Genomic DNA, 21,907 nt, shown 5'->3' with positions numbered 1-21,907 from the left:
ACAGAACCTGGTGGGAGGCAGTCGAGTTACCCCATCCTGAATTCCCCTGGGTGTCTAGTTTTCAAAAATGTATAGGTTTGTTAGGTTTCCCTAGGTGCTGGCAGAGCTACGGCGCAAAAACAAAAGGTAGTCTTTTTGGCCAAAACGTGCTAGATTTCACTGGGAAATTGAGGTGCAGCCATGTTGCGTATTGCGCTGTTTCATGTCGCAGCCACTATGCCTACCCACACAAGTGAGGTACCATTTTTTTCGGGAGACCTGGGGGAACGCTGGGTGGGTGAAAATTTGTTGATCCACGCAGATTCCAGAACTTTCCACCACAGAAATGTGAAGAAAATGTGTTTTTTTTGTCAAATTTGTAGGTTTGCAAGGGATTCTGGGTAACAAAACCTGGGGGTAGGCAGACGAGTCACCCCATCCTGAATTCCCCTGGGTGTCTAGTTTTCAAAAATGTATAGTTTTGCTAGGTTTCCCTAGGTGCTGGCAGAGCTACGGTGCAAAAACAAAAGGTAGTCTTTTTGTCCAAAACGTGCTAAATTTCACTGGGAAATTGAGGTGCGACCATGCTGCGTTTTGCGCTGTTTCATGTCGCAGCCACTATGCCTACCCACGCAAATGAGGTACCATTTTTTCGGGAGACCTGGGGGCACGCCGGGTGGGTGGAAATTTGTTGATCCACGCAGATTCCAGAACTTTCCACCACAGAAATGTGAGGAAAATGTGTTTTTTTTGTCAAATTTTTAGGTTTGCAAGGGATTCTGGGTAACAAAACCTGGGGGTAGGCAGACGAGTCACCCCATCCTGAATTCCCCTCGGTGTCTAGTTTTCAGAAATGTATAGGTTTGCTAGGTTTCCCTAGGTGCTGGCAGAGCTACGGCACAAAAACAAAAGGTAGTCTTTTTGTCCAAAACGTGCAAAATTTCACTGGGAAATTGAGGTGCGACCATGCTGCGTTTTGCGCTGTTTCATGTCGCAGCCACTATGCCTACCCACGCAAGTGAGGTACCATTTTTTTCGGGAGACCTGGGGGCACGCTGGGTGGGTGGAAATTTGTTGATCCACACAAATTCCAGAACTTTCCACCACAGAAATGTGAGGAAAATGTGTTTTTTTTACACATTTTTATGTTTGCAAGGGATTCTGGGTAACAAAACCTGGGGGTAGGCAGACGAGTCACCCCATCCTAAATTCCCCTGGGTGTCTAGTTTTCATAAATGTATAGGTTTGCTAGTTTTCCCTAGGTGCTGGCAGAGCTACGGCGCAAAAACAAAAGGTAGTCTTTTTGTCCAAAACGTGCTAAATTTCACTGGGAAATTGAGGTGCGACCATGCTGCGTTTTGCGCTGTTTCATGTCGCAGCCACTATGCCTACCCACGCAAGTGAGGTACCATTTTTTTCGTGAGACCTGCGGGCACGCTGGGTGGGTGGAAATTTGTTGATCCACACAGATTCCAGAACTTTCCACCACAGAAATGTGAGGAAAATGTGTTTTTTTTGTCAAATTTCTAGGTTTGCAAGGGATTCTGGGTAACAAAACCTGGGGGTAGGCAGACGAGTCACCCCATCCTAAATTCCCCTGGGTGTCTAGTTTTCAAAAATGTATAGGTTTGCTAGATTTCCCTAGGTGCTGGCAGAGCTACGGCGCAAAAACAAAAGGCAGTCTTTTTGTCCAAAACGTGCTAAATTTCACTGGGAAATTGAGGTGCGACCATGCTGCGTTTTGCGCTGTTTCATGTCGCAGCCACTATGCCTACCCACGCAAGTGAGGTACCATTTTTCTCGGGAGACCTTCGGGCACGCTGGGTGGGTGGAAATTTGTTGATCCACACAGATTCCAGAACTTTCCACCACAGAAATGTGAGGAAAATGTGTTTTTTTTGTCAAATTTTTATGTTTGCAAGGGATTCTGGGTAACAAAACCTGGCGGTAGGCAGACAAGTCACCCCATCCTGAATTCCCCTGGGTGTCTAGTTTGCAAAAATGTATAGGTTTGCTAGGTTTCTCTAGGTGCTGGCAGAGCTACGGCGCAAAAACAAAAGGTAGTCTTTTTGTCCAAAACGTGCTAAATTTCACTGGGAAATTGAGGTGCGACCATGCTGCGTTTTGTGCTGTTTCATGTCGCAGCCACTATGCCTACCCACGCAAGTGAGGTACCATTTTTTTCGGGAGACCTGGGGGCACGCTGGGTGGGTGGAAATTTGTTGATCCACGCAGATTCCAGAACTTTCCACCACAGAAATGTGAGGAAAATGTGTTTTTTTTGTCAAATTTTTATGTTTGCAAGGGATTCTGGGTAACAAAACCTGGGGGTAGGCAGACAAGTCACCCCATCCTGAATTCCCCTGGGTGTCTAGTTTGCAAAAATGTATAGGTTTGCTAGGTTTCTCTAGGTGCTGGCAGAGCTACGGCGCAAAAACAAAAGGTAGTCTTTTTGTCCAAAACGTGCTAAATTTCACTGGGAAATTGAGGTGCGACCATGCTGCGTTTTGTGCTGTTTCATGTCGCAGCCACTATGCCTACCCACGCAAGTGAGGTACCATTTTTTTCGGGAGACCTGGGGGCACGCTGGGTGGGTGGAAATTTGTTGATCCACGCAGATTCCAGAACTTTCCACCACAGAAATGTGAGGAAAATGTGTTTTTTTTGTCAAATTTTTAGGTTTGCAAGGGATTCTGGGTAACAAAACCTGGGGGTAGGCAGACGAGTCACCCCATCCTGAATTCCCCTCGGTGTCTAGTTTTCAAAAATGTATAGGTTTGCTAGGTTTCCCTAGGTGCTGGCAGAGCTACGGCGCAAAAACAAAAGGTAGTCTTTTTGTCCAAAACGTGCAAAATTTCACTGGGAAATTGAGGTGCGACCATGCTGCGTTTTGCGCTGTTTCATGTCGCAGCCATTATGCCTACCCACGCAAGTGAGGTACCATTTTTTTCGGGAGACCTGGGGGCACGCTGGGTGGGTGGAAATTTGTTGATCCACACAAATTCCAGAACTTTCCACCACAGAAATGTGAGGAAAATGTGTTTTTTTTCACATTTTTATTTTTGCAAGGGATTCTGGGTAACAAAACCTGGGGGTAGGCAGACGAGTCACCCCATCCTAAATTCCCCTGGGTGTCTAGTTTTCATAAATGTATAGGTTTGCTAGTTTTCCCTAGGTGCTGGTAGAGCTACGGCGCAAAAACAAAAGGTAGTCTTTTTGTCCAAAACGTGCTAAATTTCACTGGGAAATTGAGGTGCGACCATGCTGCGTTTTGCGCTGTTTCATGTCGCAGCCACTATGCCTACCCACGCAAGTGAGGTACCATTTTTTTCGGGAGACCTGCGGGCACGCTGGGTGGGTGGAAATTTGTTGATCCACACAGATTCCAGAACTTTCCACCACAGAAATGTGAGGAAAATGTGTTTTTTTTGTCAAATTTCTAGGTTTGCAAGGGATTCTGGGTAACAAAACCTGGGGGTAGGCAGACGAGTCACCCCATCCTAAATTCCCCTGGGTGTCTAGTTTTCAAAAATGTATAGGTTTGCTAGATTTCCCTAGGTGCTGGCAGAGCTACGGCGCAAAAACAAAAGGTAGTCTTTTTGTCCAAAACGTGCTAAATTTCACTGGGAAATTGAGGTGCGACCATGCTGCGTTTTGCGCTGTTTCATGTCGCAGCCACTATGCCTACCCACGCAAGTGAGGTACCATTTTTCTCGGGAGACCTTCGGGCACGCTGGGTGGGTGGAAATTTGTTGATCCACACAGATTCCAGAACTTTCCACCACAGAAATGTGAGGAAAATGTGTTTTTTTTGTCAAATTTTTATGTTTGCAAGGGATTCTGGGTAACAAAACCTGGGGGTAGGCAGACAAGTCACCCCATCCTGAATTCCCCTGGGTGTCTAGTTTGCAAAAATGTATAGGTTTGCTAGGTTTCTCTAGGTGCTGGCAGAGCTACGGCGCAAAAACAAAAGGTAGTCTTTTTGTCCAAAACGTGCTAAATTTCACTGGGAAATTGAGGTGCGACCATGCTGCGTTTTGTGCTGTTTCATGTCGCAGCCACTATGCCTACCCACGCAAGTGAGGTACCATTTTTTTCGGGAGACCTGGGGGCACGCTGGGTGGGTGGAAATTTGTTGATCCACGCAGATTCCAGAACTTTCCACCACAGAAATGTGAGGAAAATGTGTTTTGTTTGTCAAATTTTTAGGTTTGCAAGGGATTCTGGGTAACAAAACCTGGGGGTAGGCAGACGAGTCACCCCATCCTGAATTCCCCTGGGTGTCTAGTATTTCAGAAATGTATAGGTTTGCTAGGTTTCCCTAGGTGCTGGCAGAGCTACGGCGCAAAAACAAAAGGTAGTCTTTTTGTCCAAAACGTGCTAAATTTCACTGGGAAATTGAGGTGCGACCATGTTGCGTTTTGCGCTGTTTCGTGTCGCAGCCACTATGCCTACCCACGCAAGTGAGGTACCGTTTTTATCGGGAGACCTGGGGGAACGATGGGTGGGTGGAAATTTGTTGATCCACGCAGATTCCAGAACTTTCCACCACAGAAATGTGATGAAAATGTGTTTTTTTTGTCAAATTCTTAGCTTTGCAATGGATTCTGGGTAACAAAACCTGGTGATAGGCAGTCGAGTCACCCCATCCTGAATTCCCCTGGGTGTCTACGTTTCAAAACTATATAGGTTTGCTAGGTTTCCCTAGGTGCCGGCTGAGCTAGGGCTCAAAAACAAAAGGTAGTCTCTTTGTCCAAAGAAAGCAAGATTTCACTGGGAAATTGAGGTGCAACCACGTTGCATTTTGTGCCGTTTCATGTCGTAGGCACAAGGCCGACCCACACAAGTGAGGTACCGTTTTTATCGGGAGACCTGGGGGAACACTGGGTGGGTAGAAATTTGTTGATCCACGCAGATTCCAGAACTTTCCACCACAGAAATGTGAGGAAAATGTGTTTTTTTGTCAAAATCTTAGCTTTGCAAGGGATTCTGGGTAACAAAACCTGGTGGTAGGCAGTCGAGTCACCCCATACTGAATTCCCCTGGGTGTCTTCTTTTCAAAAATGTATAGGTTTGCTAGGTTTCCCTAGGTGCCGGCAGAGCTAGGGTGCAAAAACTACAGGTAGGCACTTTGCCAAAAAAGGGTCAATTTGTAACTGCAAAATGTAGGTGTGACCACGTTGCATTTTGCGCCGTTTCCTGTCGCAGGCACAAGGCCGACCCACACAAGTGAGGTACCGTTTTTATCGGGACACTTGGGGTAATTCAGATTTGTAAATCAACTGTTATTACCAATTGAGCTTTCATGCATTTCTCCCTTTCAATGAAAGACATTGTGTAAAAAAAAAATCTTTTTGAAAAATGACCAATAATTCTCATGCTAGTATGAGTATTCCCAATTTTGAAAATGTGCAATTATATACTGTTTCTGAACTCTATAATTTGTACCCAATTCAGAAATACATAGGTGTCTTTCATACAGATTATTCCATGTATACATTTTCCAAGACAAAGTGCTCTATACCCAGTAAATGAAAAAATACCATTGCAAGTTGCTGCTCAGTTTTTGGATCTGGGTTCGTCGGGTTCTTGGTGAAACTACAAGTCCTATATATCCCCACAACCAGGAAGGTCTAACGGATGTAACGGTATATTGCTTTCTAAGAGCTGTCAAAATTAGAAAAGGTTATAGGTGAAAACGTTGAGACAAAAGGCTGTTTTTTCAACAAATTTTCAATTATTCCAATATCTAACTGTTAGTTTCTATAACGAAACCTTCATGGATTTAGACAAATGAGCCCTTTCTGAATTCAGAATTTTGTCTACTTTTCGAAAATGTAAAGCTTTTCAGGATCCATTATTGCTTTGAAACTCATTTCTACCATTAACTGGAAGGAGGTGGAAAGCTCAAAAAATAGCGAAAATAGGCTATGTCCCAGAAAAATGCCAAAACTGAGTGAAACATTTCGGTTCTCTGACAAAGTACTGTCATTCCCTAAAAGCTGAGAAAATGGAGATTTCAGCCCCACAAACCCTTTTTTGATACCATTTTCAGGGAAAAACCCAGAGGCTTTCATTTGCAGCCCGTTTTTCCCATTTTTCTGAAAAAAACTAAAAAATCACTATATTTTGGTTAATTTCTGGGACCCCTCCAAGGGAATCCACAAACCCTGGGCGCCTTTAGAATCCACATGATGTTGGAAGAAAAGGACGCAAATTTGGCGTGGATACCTTATGTGGTCAAAAAGTTACAAGGGCCTAAGCGCGCACTACTCCAAAACGCCAAAAAAAGCCTTAGCACAGGAGGGGAAAAGGCCTAGCAGCGAAGGGGTTAATTATTCTGGGCTCTTTCCTTTTCTATACGTTCAACAGAGGTTTGGTGAGGAATTTGTACCATTGAGATACACATCAAGAGGAGCCTAGTGTACTTTTCATAGTTAATTTCCATGGGAGTGAATCACCGGCTTGGTTGTGGTAATTAGATATGAGACTATGAAGACATCTTTCATTCTGCTGTCATAGACCATATGGTGTGGGACCGACTGACCACAGTCCATGCGAGGCCGTTCTTGATGCTGCGCGAGTCACCTATTTACAACAACAGAGCTATACTGCGAATTTACTTACAATAGTTCCCAGCTTGGGGGACCACTGTTCATGCAAGTGGGTTTGTGGTGCCTCGTAGGCAAGAAACGTGATTACGCCAGTCTTTGCGTGAGGCGCTCGCAACGCAGGTTGAAACTATGATCTTTATGTAGAGGGCGGGATCCTTACTAGTAGACACCTAGGAGAAAAACCTTCAGATGGGGCCATCCTGGACACTGGAGTTACATTGGGAATGTCCTTTGGATTATTAGCAACCAAGGGTGAATTAACCTTGTACACACCAGCAGCGCTCGAGTCGGGGTACCACGCGGGTGGACCGCGTTCCCCCACTTATTTTACCGGGAGCTCGATAGCTGGAGCAAATGGAGCCACACATTCACTCTTTGGCCTCTCTGGGGCGAGATCATTCAGAACGCTGCTCATGCGCTGGCTTCTCTGATGCAACCGCATCGAAGGGGTGAGCGAGGGGAGGCAATGAGTCTGATGGTGCAAGCCACCTTTCGTGACATCACTTCCTGTCGTGACATCAGCGTCCCCCCCACTTCTTTTTTAGGACTCGTGCCCTGCACACCAGTAACCTTTATTGGGGATGTATCTATTCATGTCCCACTGTGTGCATTCCTTATTGTTTATTGTGCCTTTCTGGTGTGTTGCTTCCTATATCTGTGGCTGTACCACCTTCCGCACACCCTGGGCCGCCCTCTCACAAGTACCAAATCATTTGCTCACGCTTGCGGCTGACGCTGATGAGAGTCGGCCTCTCAGTGGGCAGCTCGGACCCTCCCACCGTACGGGATGTCGAGCACAGTGATGGGTAGAGTGGGCAAGGGTCCAGGGCTGCCAACTGGCTCCAAGGGCTACCGGAGGGGCTTCCGTCACGAGAAGGCTGTGAGCTCAGGTGGCTGCGACTGCAGCTGCAGATAACAGAGTCCGGGAAGACTGGAGAGAGCTGGGGGCGCGGGGGTGTGGGTGTACTCAGCCAAGCAGTCGCGTGTCTAAAATGTCCTCATTAATTAGATCCTTTGCAGAGAGCTGCTGCATCGCAGCCAAAACTTTCATCCAGGCACAGCTGGGGATTCCTGGCGTAATTGCATAATTGGGAGCCTGCGCGGTACAGTACAGGAGCAAATGAGTTAAAAGAGACAGCCAATGTGCATATATATATAAAAGGGTATGTAAAGAGATAGATAGATAGATAGATAGATAGATAGATAGATAGATAGATAGATAGATAGATAGATAGATAGATAGATAGATAGATAGATAGATAGATAGATAGATAGATAGATAGATAGATAGATAGATAGATAGATAGATAGATAGATAGATAGATAGATAGATAGATAGATACGAATATGTATTAAAAACATTGATTTGGAGAATGCATGAAGGTTTACGCATTAGATCAGTAGATGTACACACATGTCTCGATATGTATAAATGTATTTATAAATGTCTCTGTGCATGTAGATGTGTCTTTGTACTTGTGATTGTGCATTGTATAAGGATACTGGAATTATATATACAGGGGAAAATAAAATCAAGAAAAAAACAAATATCTGTTATGCATATGGCATATAAATGTATAATTAGTATAAGTGTGTATACGTATGTATATTTTTAAATGTGTGTATTTCTGTATGCATTTTTATGTTTGTTTTGTATCTAACAAAATCCCTTGCACTCTGCCTTTACCTCCACTCTCTGACTCATCCCAAACCTTCCTGACTACAATGGACTCCCAACCATGCTTTCCTTACTCCTTTCTTTTCATTCAACTCATCCAATCAACAGGTGCACATAACAACCATTTCCAATAACATCTCACATCTTCCCTTTAGTAATAAACTTCAATGAATCTCTATTCAATATTTTAGAGTAAGTGCATGAGATTTCTAACGCACAAACGTAACATACGTAACACAACTAATCCTACAAAGAAAATGTGACACCTATTCCTCGTCTACTACCTATTTACCTCTAATCTTGAGTTCCAGTGTAGTGTGCTACTAACTGCAATGTGCTTCAATGCCTTGTCAGGAGTAGTACGTGCTATATAAATGTCATTTACAATTACAACCACAAGTTAAGGGGATGAGGGGCGAGTATTAAAACATCACTGCCAGTGTGCAGCATGTAGACTCATGGACAGGTGGGTGGATGGACGGCTGGAGAGGCAGATGGGTGGTTCAGTTGATGGATGGGTGGACATATGGATGATAAAGGCATTGTTGGCTGGATACTGAAATAGGTGACTCAATGGATGAACAGATGGACGGGTGAGTGAATAGCTGGATGGGCATATGGATGTATTGATGGATGCCCTTGAAGAGGGTTGAGTCGGTTGTTGAACAGGCAGACAGGCAAATGGATGGTTCAAAAGATGGGTTGAAAGACCATTGGGTGAACTGATGGACAGACACATAGACATGTGAGTCGATAAGGGATGGACAAATCTCTCAAGTCTTCAATTTCATTTCAGAACCACAATAAAAACTGTGAAAAATATATTTTCACTCATTGATCTCTTTTCAGTCCCCAGTCTTACAGTCCCTTTCTCAGCCTCAGAGAACCACTTTTCTTTATTTCTAAACTTGATCTCATCAGACTGTCCTTTACAGTACATCTTTGCAAGTTTGAATTATCAAACTTTTAAAGGCTGAAACTAAAGTGTTTCATTCACACCCATGCAGGCATGTATCATGATTTTTTTTATGTTTTATAGCTCGCTCACAATCACACATATTTTAGTTTTATAGTTCTTTAAATCACATATTTTCGAGTTTTAAAGATCTTTACATTTGCTTTTTCGACTTCAGAAAGATGGAAGTCTGTGTCATTCTTTGACAGGACTCCAAACTGACCTCCAAGTTGTATAAATCCCTGGAGGGAGCGCATTATCACTTGAGCTATTTGTATGTCATGTATACTTAGGCCAATTGCTGCCCTAACAAATTGCATATTTAATTTTTCACTTTCATCACCTGTCTTCTCTTGTTCATTTGACTGCAATGGTATTTTGTCTTGTGACCGTATCTTTATAGCTTTTAAACCTGTCTCTTTTACCTTACAAAAATATTTGAAATCCTTTTACACTCTCAAATCTATTAATTCAGTCCTCTCATTCATCAACCCGGTTCTCTGTTCTGAACCTCTATGACTCAGGTGACTCTAACCTCCGTAAACGTATTCAATCTATTTCTTCTCTTTGTTCTTCTCGTACATCTCTGTAATTATAGGCTCTTGTTTGTCTTACCACTATTTTTCATTTCTGTAGAAGGGGTTTTATGGATATCACTGTACACTCGATAGCACTCTGCACCAGGAGATGCCATGGACTGTCATATAACAGACCATATTAATGTCTGCACTGTTTGCATCAAAATGGACGATTGATGGATTGGGGGCTATGTGTAAGTCTATTCCAGAAGAGAGTCCTACATTTAGCAAATAATTGACCTAGGAACAAAAGAAAAAGCACTCAGGAAATCCACACGAGATAGGGTTCAAAAGTACAAACCATGCTGGCTTATTAAAATTAAGAATCAATACAGAAGGCAAAAAGTTAATCAATTCAAATGCTCTCACTGCAAATAAATGTAAAATATCATTGGCATGGAAAACTAGGCCCTGATCTAGTCAATGGCCAGCCCCGAATACAGTGTAGCACAAGGCTAATGAGAGGTAGGGAGCATTTGTCATAAGGACTGCTCCTTAAGATAGGAGATAATCTTTAAATTGTTTTAAGTACAGTGTGATTAACAAGCTAGCATGGAGTCTGTTCTCTAAGAGGACCAGATGAAGATTTGGTTCATTTCTAAAACGACAAGCCCTAATTCACCTTTAGACAGAGAAACTGTGCAGTTACTGTGGCCTGGCAGAGAAATTTGCATCAATAGATAAATAGAAAAAACATCACACGGAACACTGAAATCTGCCCTACATCTAATGAATACGCTGAGAACAATACTATATTCACAATATAAATAGCACCTCTGGTCGGCCAGAGGAACTGGCCTTCAATGGTATACAACTGTAAATTCATCCGCTCAAGGAACATCAGAAACAGAAAGCATTCCATAATTGGAACACAGTGTGCAAAACAAGAATTTCATACTATTAAATAAACAAGAAAGGTCACAGCGGAGTGTCACGGTGCACAGAAAGGGAGGGGGGAGATGAATTTGTGTCAAGCACTGCATAACACACACATTGAATTTGGACAATTCTGAAATCACGAGTAGGCCAAGGTCACTAATGTTAAGCTACTAGATTTCATTTTATTGAGCACAGTAAAATCATCCCATTTGTGTCTCTGTACTACCCATTAAATAGTAGACCCATTAACTCATTTAAATCTGCTTCCACAGTAAGACAGAACTCCTAACATACATCCAACAAAAACGACAAATGACATTAATTGGCTATTGCAGTAAACAATAAAACTTGCTGTCACCAACTGCCTTATGCATGCACCCATCTGCTGGAAGAAGAACACACCTACCTCCTGGAAGATGCAAAAATGCTTTGGCACAGCCTCCAGTCTCACTCATCAAACACCTAAAATATTAAACCACAACTCAATGTTCTTGACTGTTAGATCTGGGGGTCTCTAGTTGGCAATGGTTATCACCTTTCTCCAAATAGGGACCCTTACTTCTAAGTCAGGACAAGGGGATTACTCTCCTTAATAACCCCTGCTCACCCCCTTGGTAGCTTGGCACGAGCAGACAGGCTTATCTCAGAGGCAGTGTGTTAAGCATTTGTGAATATACACAGTAATACAGTGATAGCACTACAGATGGACACAACACAGGTTTTATAAAAATAGGTATTCTTTATATAGACTTAAACACAAGACCACAAACGACAAACATCCACAATACTATACTAAAGGTTACTTAAAGGATGATAAAAGTCTCTTAGTTCAAGTTGTTGGTAAATGCGACAAAGTTCTCAACAAAGTTCTTGGATGCGGCACGCAAGGTAAACAAAAGGCTCGAAGAAGGGGAGGTGCGTCGGTTTCGTGACCCGGGGGAACGGTTGCATCCTTCCTCAATGCTTGCGTAGAGTAGGGGACTTGTCGTGAGCCTTACCGGTGCGGAGGTGATGCGTAGATTCTCGACCTGTTGCGGTGCGCAAGATGGCGCCTTGATGCAATGTGATGCCGATGCGATGACCCAGTTGCAATGCGAGAAGATGGCGCCCTTGATGCAGCGATGCGATGACGATGCGATGACGCCCTGGCAGCCTTGCGACGACTCTGTACTTTGGAGCCGTGACAGGCCCTGCGATGCGCTTCTCCGGTGATGCGATGACAGCTCTCTCGATGCGTCGCGCTTCTCCGGCCATGCGACAGCAAACAGCTTCGATGAACACACGCTTCCAGGGAGATGTGACGAACTCTCGCTTCTCCGGCGTTGCGATAATTTCAGCTGCGGCGGTGACACGCGTCTTCTCGATGCATCGCGCTTCCAGCTCCCAGCGGCACGCAAGTGACTAGAGTCAGAATTCCCAGCAAGGAAATTCAGGAGGGAGCTGGGGGTGAAGTCTTTTGGCCCTGAGACTTCAGCAGGAGGCAAGCACAGTTCAAGCCCTTGGAGAATATTCTGTAGATGAAAGTCCTTACAAAGTTCCTTCTCCTTTCCCTTGTCAATGAAGTAACCACTGCAGGCCAACCCAGCAAACAGCACACTGGCAGAGGGGCAGTCCAAACTCCTGCAGCTTCCTTGGTTTTACTCCTTGGCAGAAAGGTTTCTTGTTCCAGAAGTGATCTAAAGTCTGTGGGACTGGGTCCCAATATTTATACCAAAAAATCCTTTGTTCTCTGAAGGCAGAGAGGCCCTAGTTCAAACCAGTTCCTGAGCACTGTGTTTACATGACTCTTCTCTTCCTTTCACTGTGCAGGGCAGAAACATCAGACACCCCACAGGTGGTGGAGCCAGCACAGGGGAGGGAAGATGCAGCTCTGGAGCATTCTGTTGACAGGATTCCCCTTCTCCTTTCACTGTGCAGGGCAGAGACATCAGACAAGCCACAGGGGGAGGAGCCAGCATTGTGGAGGGAAGGCCCAGCCCTATTCAGGTCCCAGGAGCACTCTCCCCCTCCCATCTGGAGGTAAATCTCCCTATTCACCACTGGGCTGTCCCAGACTGTCTCCTGGAATTTCCCCAGCCCTGTCACACACAAACCCAGACAAGGAATACACAAGTCAGCAGAGGCGGGCTCAAATGGTTAGGCAAGCAAATACCTACTTTCTAAAAGTGTTATTTGCAAACACAGAATATTAAAATAAACTTTACTAAAAGATGTATTTTATATTCTGAGTTCAGGCATACTACACTCGAATTTCTACCATGTTCCCTGAGTCAGTTAGGATTGTAGAGATGTAACAATCTTCACTGCTATTCTAGTCTATGAGAACAGGTAGTCTTCAATAGTGAAAAACGAAAATGGCTGTAATTCACTACTAGAACATGCTACACACATCAGAACATGTCCTACCTTATACTTACAATGCACCCTGCCCTTGGGCCTACCATAGGGGTGTCTAATGTGAAGTAAAGGGAAGGTTTAGGAACTGGCAAGTGGGTGCACTTGGCCAAGTCAACATGGTAGTCACAGACTACACACAGGCGTTGCAGTAGCAGGCCTGAGACACACTTTACAAGCTGCTTCTGTGGGTGGCACAACCAGTGCTGCAAGCCCACCAGCAGCATTTGCTCTACAAGCCCTGGGCACCCATGGTGCACTGTACTAGGGGCTGACAGTAGATCAAATAAGCCAATCATGCAATCCAATCAGTATATCAATTTAACATAGGGAGCACTTGCACTGCGGCACTGATTAGCAATGGCACAGGGCCCAAAACATACAACCAGCAAAAATATGTCAAAACAGAGGAGGCAATCCGTCAAAAATGGAAGGGAGACTCACGCCAATGATGTCAGGTCTAACACGTGTCTAGCTGAAATGTGAGGAGAACTACCCTTTCTCTTGGGAGTTCTCTTCACTAAGGCGGAAAAATCTGGACAGACCATCAGCGTTGGCGTGTTCTGTACCAGGGCGGTGTTCCACCGTAAAGTCCATACCCTGTAGGGAGATGGACCACCTCAACAACTTTGGGTTCTCACCCCTCATCTGCATCAGCCATCTGAGGGGCCTGTGGTCGGTCTGAACCCAGAAGTGAGTCCCAAACAAGTATAGTCTCAACTTCTTCAGTGCCCAAACCACAGTAAATGCCTCACGCTCAATTGCACTCCACCTCTGTTCCCGTGGAAGTAACCTCCTACTGATGAAGGCTACAGGTTGGTCAAAGCCCTCTTCAGTAATCTGTGATAGAACAGCCCCCACACCATGCTCTGAAGCGTCTGTCTGTACAATGAATTCTTTTGAGTAGTTGGGTGCCTGAAGCACGGGTGCTGTGCACATGGCAGTCTTCAGGGTATCAAAAGCTTTCTGACAGGTGTCAGTCCAGTTCACTTTCTTGGGCTGCTTCCTGGAAATCAGCTTGGTCAAAGGTGCAACAATGTTGCCATACCCTTTGACAAACCTCCTGTAGTACCACGTGAGTCCTAAAAAGGCTCTCACCTCTGTCTGAGTCTTTGGGGGTTCCCATGCCAGGATGGTATCAATCTTGGGTTGTAGGGACGCCACCTGGCCGCTTCCTACCTCGTGACCCAAGTACACAACCGAGCCCTGCCCGATCTGACACTTACTGGCCTTGACCGTGAGGCCTGCCTTGCGCAGTGCCATCAACACTTCCCAGAGGTGCTGCAAGTGTTCCTCCCAACTAGGGCTGAACACTGCAATGTCATCCAGGTAGGCAGCACTGAAATCCTCCAGTCCAGCCAATACCTGGTTAACCAACCTCTGAAAGGTGGCAGGGGCCTCCTTCATCCCAAAGGGCATAACCCAAAATTGGTAGTGCCCATCTGGTGTGGAGAATGCTGCCCTCTCCTTAGCCCATCGGTCAAGGTGATCTGCCAGTACCCAGACGTCAAATCAAACGTGCTGAGGTACCGTGCAGCTCCTAGCCGATCAATGAGCTCATCAGCTCTGGGGATGGGGTGTGCGTCAGTCCTGGTGACTGAATTGAGCCCTCTGTAGTCCACACAGAACCGGAGTTCAGGTGTGGCACCCGGCGAGGCAGCCTTTGGGACCAAGACCACTGGGCTGGCCCAAGGACTGTTGGAGGGCTAAATGACCCCTAAAGCAAACATCTTGGAGATTTCCTCCTTAATGTAAGCCCTAACCTTGTCAGTCACTTTGTAAGCCTTGTGCTTCACAGGAGGACGGTCACCAGTGTCCACATCATGGACGCACCAATCTATGACTCCAGGAACCAAGGAAAATAGATCAGAGAATTGCCCCAACAGTTGGCGACAATCTTGCTGCTGATCAGGGGTCAGTGTGGCAGAGAGGCTGACACCATCCACTAACCCATCTTGCTCTGTTGCAGACAGGAGGCCAGGAAGAGGCTCGGTCTCCTCCTCCATTCCATCATCTGTCGCTAGGAGCATGCCCACTTCGGACCTTTCTAAGTGGGGCTTCAGGCGGTTAACATGAAGGACCCTCAAAGGGTTCCTAGGAGACCGCAAGTTCACCAGATAGGTGACATCACTCTTGCGTTCCACCACCTCATATGGACCAGTCCACCTGTCTTGGAGCGCACAAGGCTCCACAGGGGCCATGACCCAAACTTTCTGTCCAGGCTGAAGCTCAATCAGAGTGGCATTCTGATCGTACCACCGCTTCATCTCTTCCTGGCTGGCTTCCAGATTCGCCTGAGCAAGATCCCTGAAACGCCTGGTTTGGTTTCTGAAGGCCAGCATGTAGCTATATACATCCTGGGGAGGTTTCCTGGGAGATTGCTCCCAGCCTTCCTTTACCAAACTCAAAGGTCCTCTTACCGGGTGACCATACAAAAGCTCAAAGGGGCTGAACCCTAGAGACTTCTGTGGCACCCCTCGGTAGGCAAACAGAACGCATGACAAGAGGACGTCCCATTTACGCCTCATTGGTTCTTCAAGACCCATGATCATGCCCTTAAGGGTCCGGTTAAATCTTTCAACCAGCCCATTACCTTGTGGGTGGTAAGGAGTGGTGAACTTGTAGGTAACACCACATTCCTTTCACAGAGACTTCATATAATTGGAAATTAAGTTTGTACCCCGGTCAGACACAACCTCTCTGGGGAACCCCACATGGGAGAAAATCCACATCAGTGCACGTCCCACCACGGGGGCCATCACTGTCCTGAGTGGAATGGCTTCCGGGTACCGGGTAGCATGGTCCACCAAGACAAGGATAAAACTGTTGCCCATGGCTGTCTTGGGGTCCAGTGGCCCCACAATGGCAATGCCCACCCGTTCAAAGGGGGTACTGACTACAGGAAAAGGTTGGAGAGGGGCCTTGTGCCTTATTCCAATTTGCCCACTTGCCTGGCAAGTTTGACAAGTCCTACAATGAGTATCTGAACTCTTTCTCATCTGGGGCCAATAAAAGTGGGAGACAAGCCTTTCAAAGGTCTTGTTCTGTCCCAGATGACCAGCTAATGGAACATCATAAGCTAAACCCAGTAGGAAGGCTCTGAAGCGCTGGGGTACCACCAGCACACAGGCTGACCCAGGCTCAGCAACCTTAGGCTCGCTATACAGGAGACCGTTCTCCCAGTAGATCCAATGTGATCCAGTCTGATCACCTGCTGCCTGGTTTGTGGCCTGTTGCCTCAAACCCACAAGAGAAGGGCACTACTTTTGCTCTTCACAAAATTCCTCCCTGGAGGGACCCCCTTCTTGCTGCCAATGGGTCAGCTCAGGTAGGTTCCCCAGATCAGTAACTTGCTCACCAGTGGATTCCAGGGCATCCCCCTCAGGGTCTGCCTCCTCCTGGACCGTGGGAACAATAGGGGCTGGTTTCCCACGCCCCTGACCTCTTCTCTTTAAGGTTGGTTGCAAAAGGGGGGTTCACCCAATAACGTCACTGGGACCTGGGTAGGTAAGACACTGAGAGAGAGGGGTCCCAGTAGATACTCACAAAGTTATTTGTAAATCACAACAGGTAGTCCAAATATATAAACAAAAGAGTCAATCTGCTCCCATTGTTTTAATTGCAATGAAGCTAAGCCAAAAAATTGGGTAACAATTGATATTACAAAGATAAAAACGTATTGGTTACCGTGCCCTGGGAAGGGGAAGGGGAATGTGCAGTGAGTATAGGAAGGGGTAAGCGACATAGAAAAAAAGGGCCAGAAGGCCACACAATAGTAAATAAACAAATACTCCAACTTGGATATAGATGACCATAGGTTCAATTATAACCTAAAAAACAACAGGCTTCATGAGTGTAATGAATAACACAAATATTGGAATGAAGCTGGAAACACAAGAAAATAGTCGACGTTTCGACCCCTTTATGGAAGCAGGCTTGAATTGATCCCTTGCAGTGGGGTCTTCATCCGGACAGAAGACAGGGACACAGACCTACTTGGTACATGAATTGACAGATTAGGGTCGACTCCCAATTGAATAATTAAATAGAGCAACTAAGCACATCAAGATAAAGGAAAACAAGACATACCAAGGATGCTCATTTTCAAAAGGTGGAGAAAGAACTACCCCTCATACAGGGCGTAGAGCCTGGACACCTGGACCAACCTCTAGTCTCAGAAATGATTGCAGTACATAGATGGGTCAATAGCATTGAGGAAGAGCGTCATTCTGGATAGGGAAGGAAGGAAAAATAGAATAAGCCAATGCCTGACAGGTAATATGGCGAAAGGCATGTCTGAATTAGAGTCAGTGAACTTACACTCTGCGTCATGGTGCAATTCCAGGTAAGATCACAGATGGTATGGGGACACCCGCCTAGTTGTACTTCCAAGGAGAAATCACAGCACATCAATGTGTGGATGGATACGGGATAAATCAGGTAACTGTGGGTCTCTGTAAATGAACAATCAGACCGTCACCATTGAAACAAGCGTCGGGACCCATAGCTTGTCAAACAATCCAACACAGAGAAATGGGGATGGGGCGCCTGCCGGTAGCCAGAGGAGTCAGGAGCTGAGGTACTCGTCAAATACACTGTAAAGGGGCATCCAAAATGGCAGCTTAGAAGCCCGGCTCCGCCGATCGCCCTCTCCCTCCCTAACATCCTGTAATTTCTCCTGAGTCTACACCATACCCCCGCACGGCGGAGATAGCATGATGCCCCCCTGTGCAACTCCGGATTCGCGATCACCTCGGATGGCTGAGTAACGTCGTCGCGAACAACGCGGCCTACGCCAGCCGTAAGCCTGGACCTTGAGCTGTGACGTGGCCGGGGTGAAACTGATCAACAGCGGATGCGGCCGGCAGTACGGGCCGGTTGACCCCCGCGGAGGTCGCAATTTGTGGCTTTTTCGACAGACGCCGGCGGGGTGCGATGCTAGTGCTTGGGATCTCACTGCACGCACCTGGCTGATTTCCCTGCGCCGGAGCTACCGAGACCAGATGATGCTCCAGCCGCCCGCATTGCATCTCTTGCTGTGCTGCCCGGGGTGCTATGGCCCTCAGTGAGATCGCCCGCCGGTCGCAGTAGGCGTTGGATTATGGATCTTCCCCTGGGCATGGCGGGTAAGAGGCTGGTGGAGCTGCATTTCTGAGGGTCCCGCTTCACTCCGGCCCCCACACATTCTGCCTGGTGGTAATGAGTCTCCGGCCGCCTGCTGCGATGTTTACTATCCTGCCTGGGGAGTTCCCGGGGGCGATGAGCGTTGCCGCCGTTGACAGTGGAGAAAGGGAGTACATACTGAGTGATGTCCTCTTGGCTGTTAATGACTTTCATTCCTCCCTGAACTGTCTACTGTTGGCCCTACATGACTCGCTGGCGTCTATTGTTCCTGTCATGGGACCTAGGAGCGCTGATGGGAATACGATGGGTCGGTCGCCTGTTACTGCTCAGTCGTTTGTCACCGTGGATTCCTTGGGGCATGAGATCCTGGATTTCAACTACAGTGAACCTGCCGGCTTGATTAGTACGACTGACTTTCCTTCTGGCTTTCCGGCATGTACACCCGCCATCGCACAGTATCGCCGGGCCCTTTCACTATCGGACAGTGACTATTGGCGCAGGGGATTTGCTACTGTACAACTGCCTTTGCTGAGTGCCTGGGTAGCTCCTGAGACGCACATTTGGTCACCGGGATTGCTTGCCTATGGAACTGCTGGGTCGGAGTGTTCGTCTACTTTTACTCGGACTGGCCAGGGATGAGCAACGCATGGTTGTTTTATTGATTTGCTGTCTTTGGTGATGACGCAGTACTTGGCTCGCTATTGTGATTGTGGGGGTGTGTAATGGACGCATAATGTTGGCTACCTCCCCTCTTGGGGAGCTCACGTTCTCTTCTGGGGGATGGTGGGGGGGGGGGAGGGGGGGACAGGGGGCGGGTGCAGGGGTCCTCCTCCATTTTCTTGTACTGGGGTTTTAGTGTTTGGGGCGACAGGCATGCCTATAGGGGGGGATGGGCCGTAGCCTTCTGCTGGTATGCAGGGTGGGGGATGGGATTTGTTTTCGTTTTCTTTTGTTTCTATGGCCCTTATTTTTTTCTTTTCTTTTCGTTCGTCTTTTTCTTTGTCTTTTCTATATTTTCGTTTGGAGGGAGGGTCCGGTCTTGTTCTTTCTGGGTCGGAAATTGGCGATATGCGTATGCGTTTGTCATATACCATCTGTCGACCCTAATGGGTGGGGCATAGGGTTGGCGCGTAGCTATTGTGCACAGACATATCCTGATTCGCATGTATTTAAGGTAACTCTCCTTTTACGTTGGTATAGAAGGCGAATACCCCATTCTTATGACTTACTTCGAAATTGACTTTGCTTGACTGTATGTTCTCGGATCCTTCTTCCTATATTATAAAATGGAAGGCTTTCATATCCTGATATTTGGTGGCCACACTCGCATGTAACTCCTGTTCTTTTGATTTGCTATGATCTCGGCGCTGGCACTGCTGCATTGTGTTCTTTCATTCTGTATTGATTTTTGATCCTACTTTGCGGCCGGCCTGATGGTTGTAGGCCCATGCCTGTATTGATTTGAAGTGATATTTCTGAGGTTTCCAAATAAAAAAAAAAATACATTGTAAAGTCTTGTTATTCAATCCAGCATCTGCATGGAATACACGAAAAACAAAGTTTCCGTGAGGGTCTCCTCAGAACAAAAATATTGCCAGTGTCGGAGTAAGGGACCATGGGGTAAAGAAAATACCTGATGCATAGTTTCATGTTGGGAATTCAAGCCAAAACAGCGTACCAGAATCCGCCGAAACCTCCTTTCTTTGAATGCGATCACATGGTGTTGATCGGCATAGAAATGGAGGAAGGCGAAAGTGTATCCAAATTACGGTGTATGATGGCGGCCATCATGGGACGGTTAATTGATCAAGGAATCTGCCCATGTATCTGACGATGGTATGTGTCAGGCCACAATTAATGAAAGAGTAGCCAGGTGGCATCGTATAAACGTCATTCGGGGGGGCATGTCAAAAGTGATTAAGAATTAAAAATTACAAATTACTGTCAGCGCTCAATCATCAATCGTCACAGAGTGACTGACAGATCGAAACTGAAGAGATGCATTTGTATACGTTCCAGATAATTATTAAACAAGAGAGAGCCTGCATTGAGAAACATAGAATAATGGAATGGATACAGAGATTGCCGAGTTATTGTTAAAGGCATGGTAGATCAATAGGGCTGTTTCCAAAACCGAAACCTTGCAGAATCAGATCACAAATGACAAATGAAATTAAAATGCATTGGAAAAGACAACAATGCATGGCGTACCTGTCTCAAGACGGTATAGGCCAACTCATACATAGTAACCAAATCTTGATATTAAGATACAGAATTCATACATTATGACCCCCATCGTCATGTGTTGATGTTAAAAAATGGCGTACCTGTCACAAGACGGTAAAGGCCAACACATCTACTGTTCCCATATGATATTAGTCACGCTAAGTTTATGCATATAAACAAGGGGAACACATATCAGCCACTCGATATACAGAGATCACACCATCAATGGGGACGATTGAGAGATGATACATTATATAATACAGACTTTTAATGAGTAAGAACAATCTAGTGGAGCAGAGCCAGCTGGGAAAACGAACTGTCATATTCATTGAGGCCATTGCTGATGGAATTAAAGCGAAACATCCATTTAAGCTCCCTTACATTGAGGATGTCTGCAATGTTGCCACCCCTAGGGCCCAATGACACCTGTTCTAAAATAACCCACTTGAGACTTTCTGGAGGGTGCAGGGCAGACTTAAAATGTTGCACCAGAGGTGCACCCTGAACTTCACATCGGATCTTACTCATATGCTGTAGAATTCGGACTTTGGCTTTTTGTTGGGTCTGGCCAATGTATATCAAGCCACACGGACACACAATGGCATAAATGATGTTGGTTGAGTTGCAATTGGTATGAGATCTCATAGGTGTTTTGATATTGAGATACTCAAATTCTTTGGTCTGTATGGTGCTATCACAGGCCTTACATGTCCCGCAACGATAATGGCCAACAATGGGTGGCAAATTCCACATAGTTAAAAGTGAAGGGTCTTCTGGACTCTGTAAGAAGGATCGGACAACAGAATCCCGCACACTCTTCGCCTTTCTAAATGCATGAAGGAGAAGTTCCTTGTGATCTATATCATCTGCAACAAGTGCCCAATGTTGGTTGATTGTGCGCTTGATGGCATTACTCTTTGTGGAAAAAGTGGTCACACAGACCATGCAGTCATTCTGGGTGTCGCTCTTGGTCCTAGGGATGAGCAAATCTTCCCTAGGATTAAACCAAGCGCGTTTCCTGGCCCGACGGACAAGTCTCTTGGGATAACCCCGTTCAAGGAGACGATTAGATAAATCCTCAGATTGGTCCATATAATGTTCCTTGAAGGAGCAATTCCTTCGGATTCGAAGAAATTGCCCAAAGGGTAAATTATCACGGAGTGCCCGGGGGTGATGACTGTTGTACTGTAACAGTGAATTTCGTTCGGCAGGTTTACGGTACAGGGTAGTTTTCAGAAATCCCGCATCTTCAAAGATGGTAATATCCCAAAAATCTATTTTTTTGGTATCTGAGTGTGTAGTAAATTGAAGATGAGGAGACTGTTCATTAAGCCAATTGTGGAAAGATGTTAATAGGCTAGAAGTACCATTCCAAACGAAGAGAATATCGTTGATATATCGCATCCAGAGACCAAGATGGTCTCTGAATGGATTAAGGTGATTCAGGACAACATTCTACTCAAAGGTCGCCATATAGATA

Source organism: Lissotriton helveticus, chromosome 1_1 (genome assembly GCF_964261635.1).
Source record: "Lissotriton helveticus chromosome 1_1, aLisHel1.1, whole genome shotgun sequence".
NCBI lineage: Eukaryota > Metazoa > Chordata > Amphibia > Caudata > Salamandridae > Lissotriton > Lissotriton helveticus.
Note: the sequence above shows the minus strand (reverse complement) of the source record.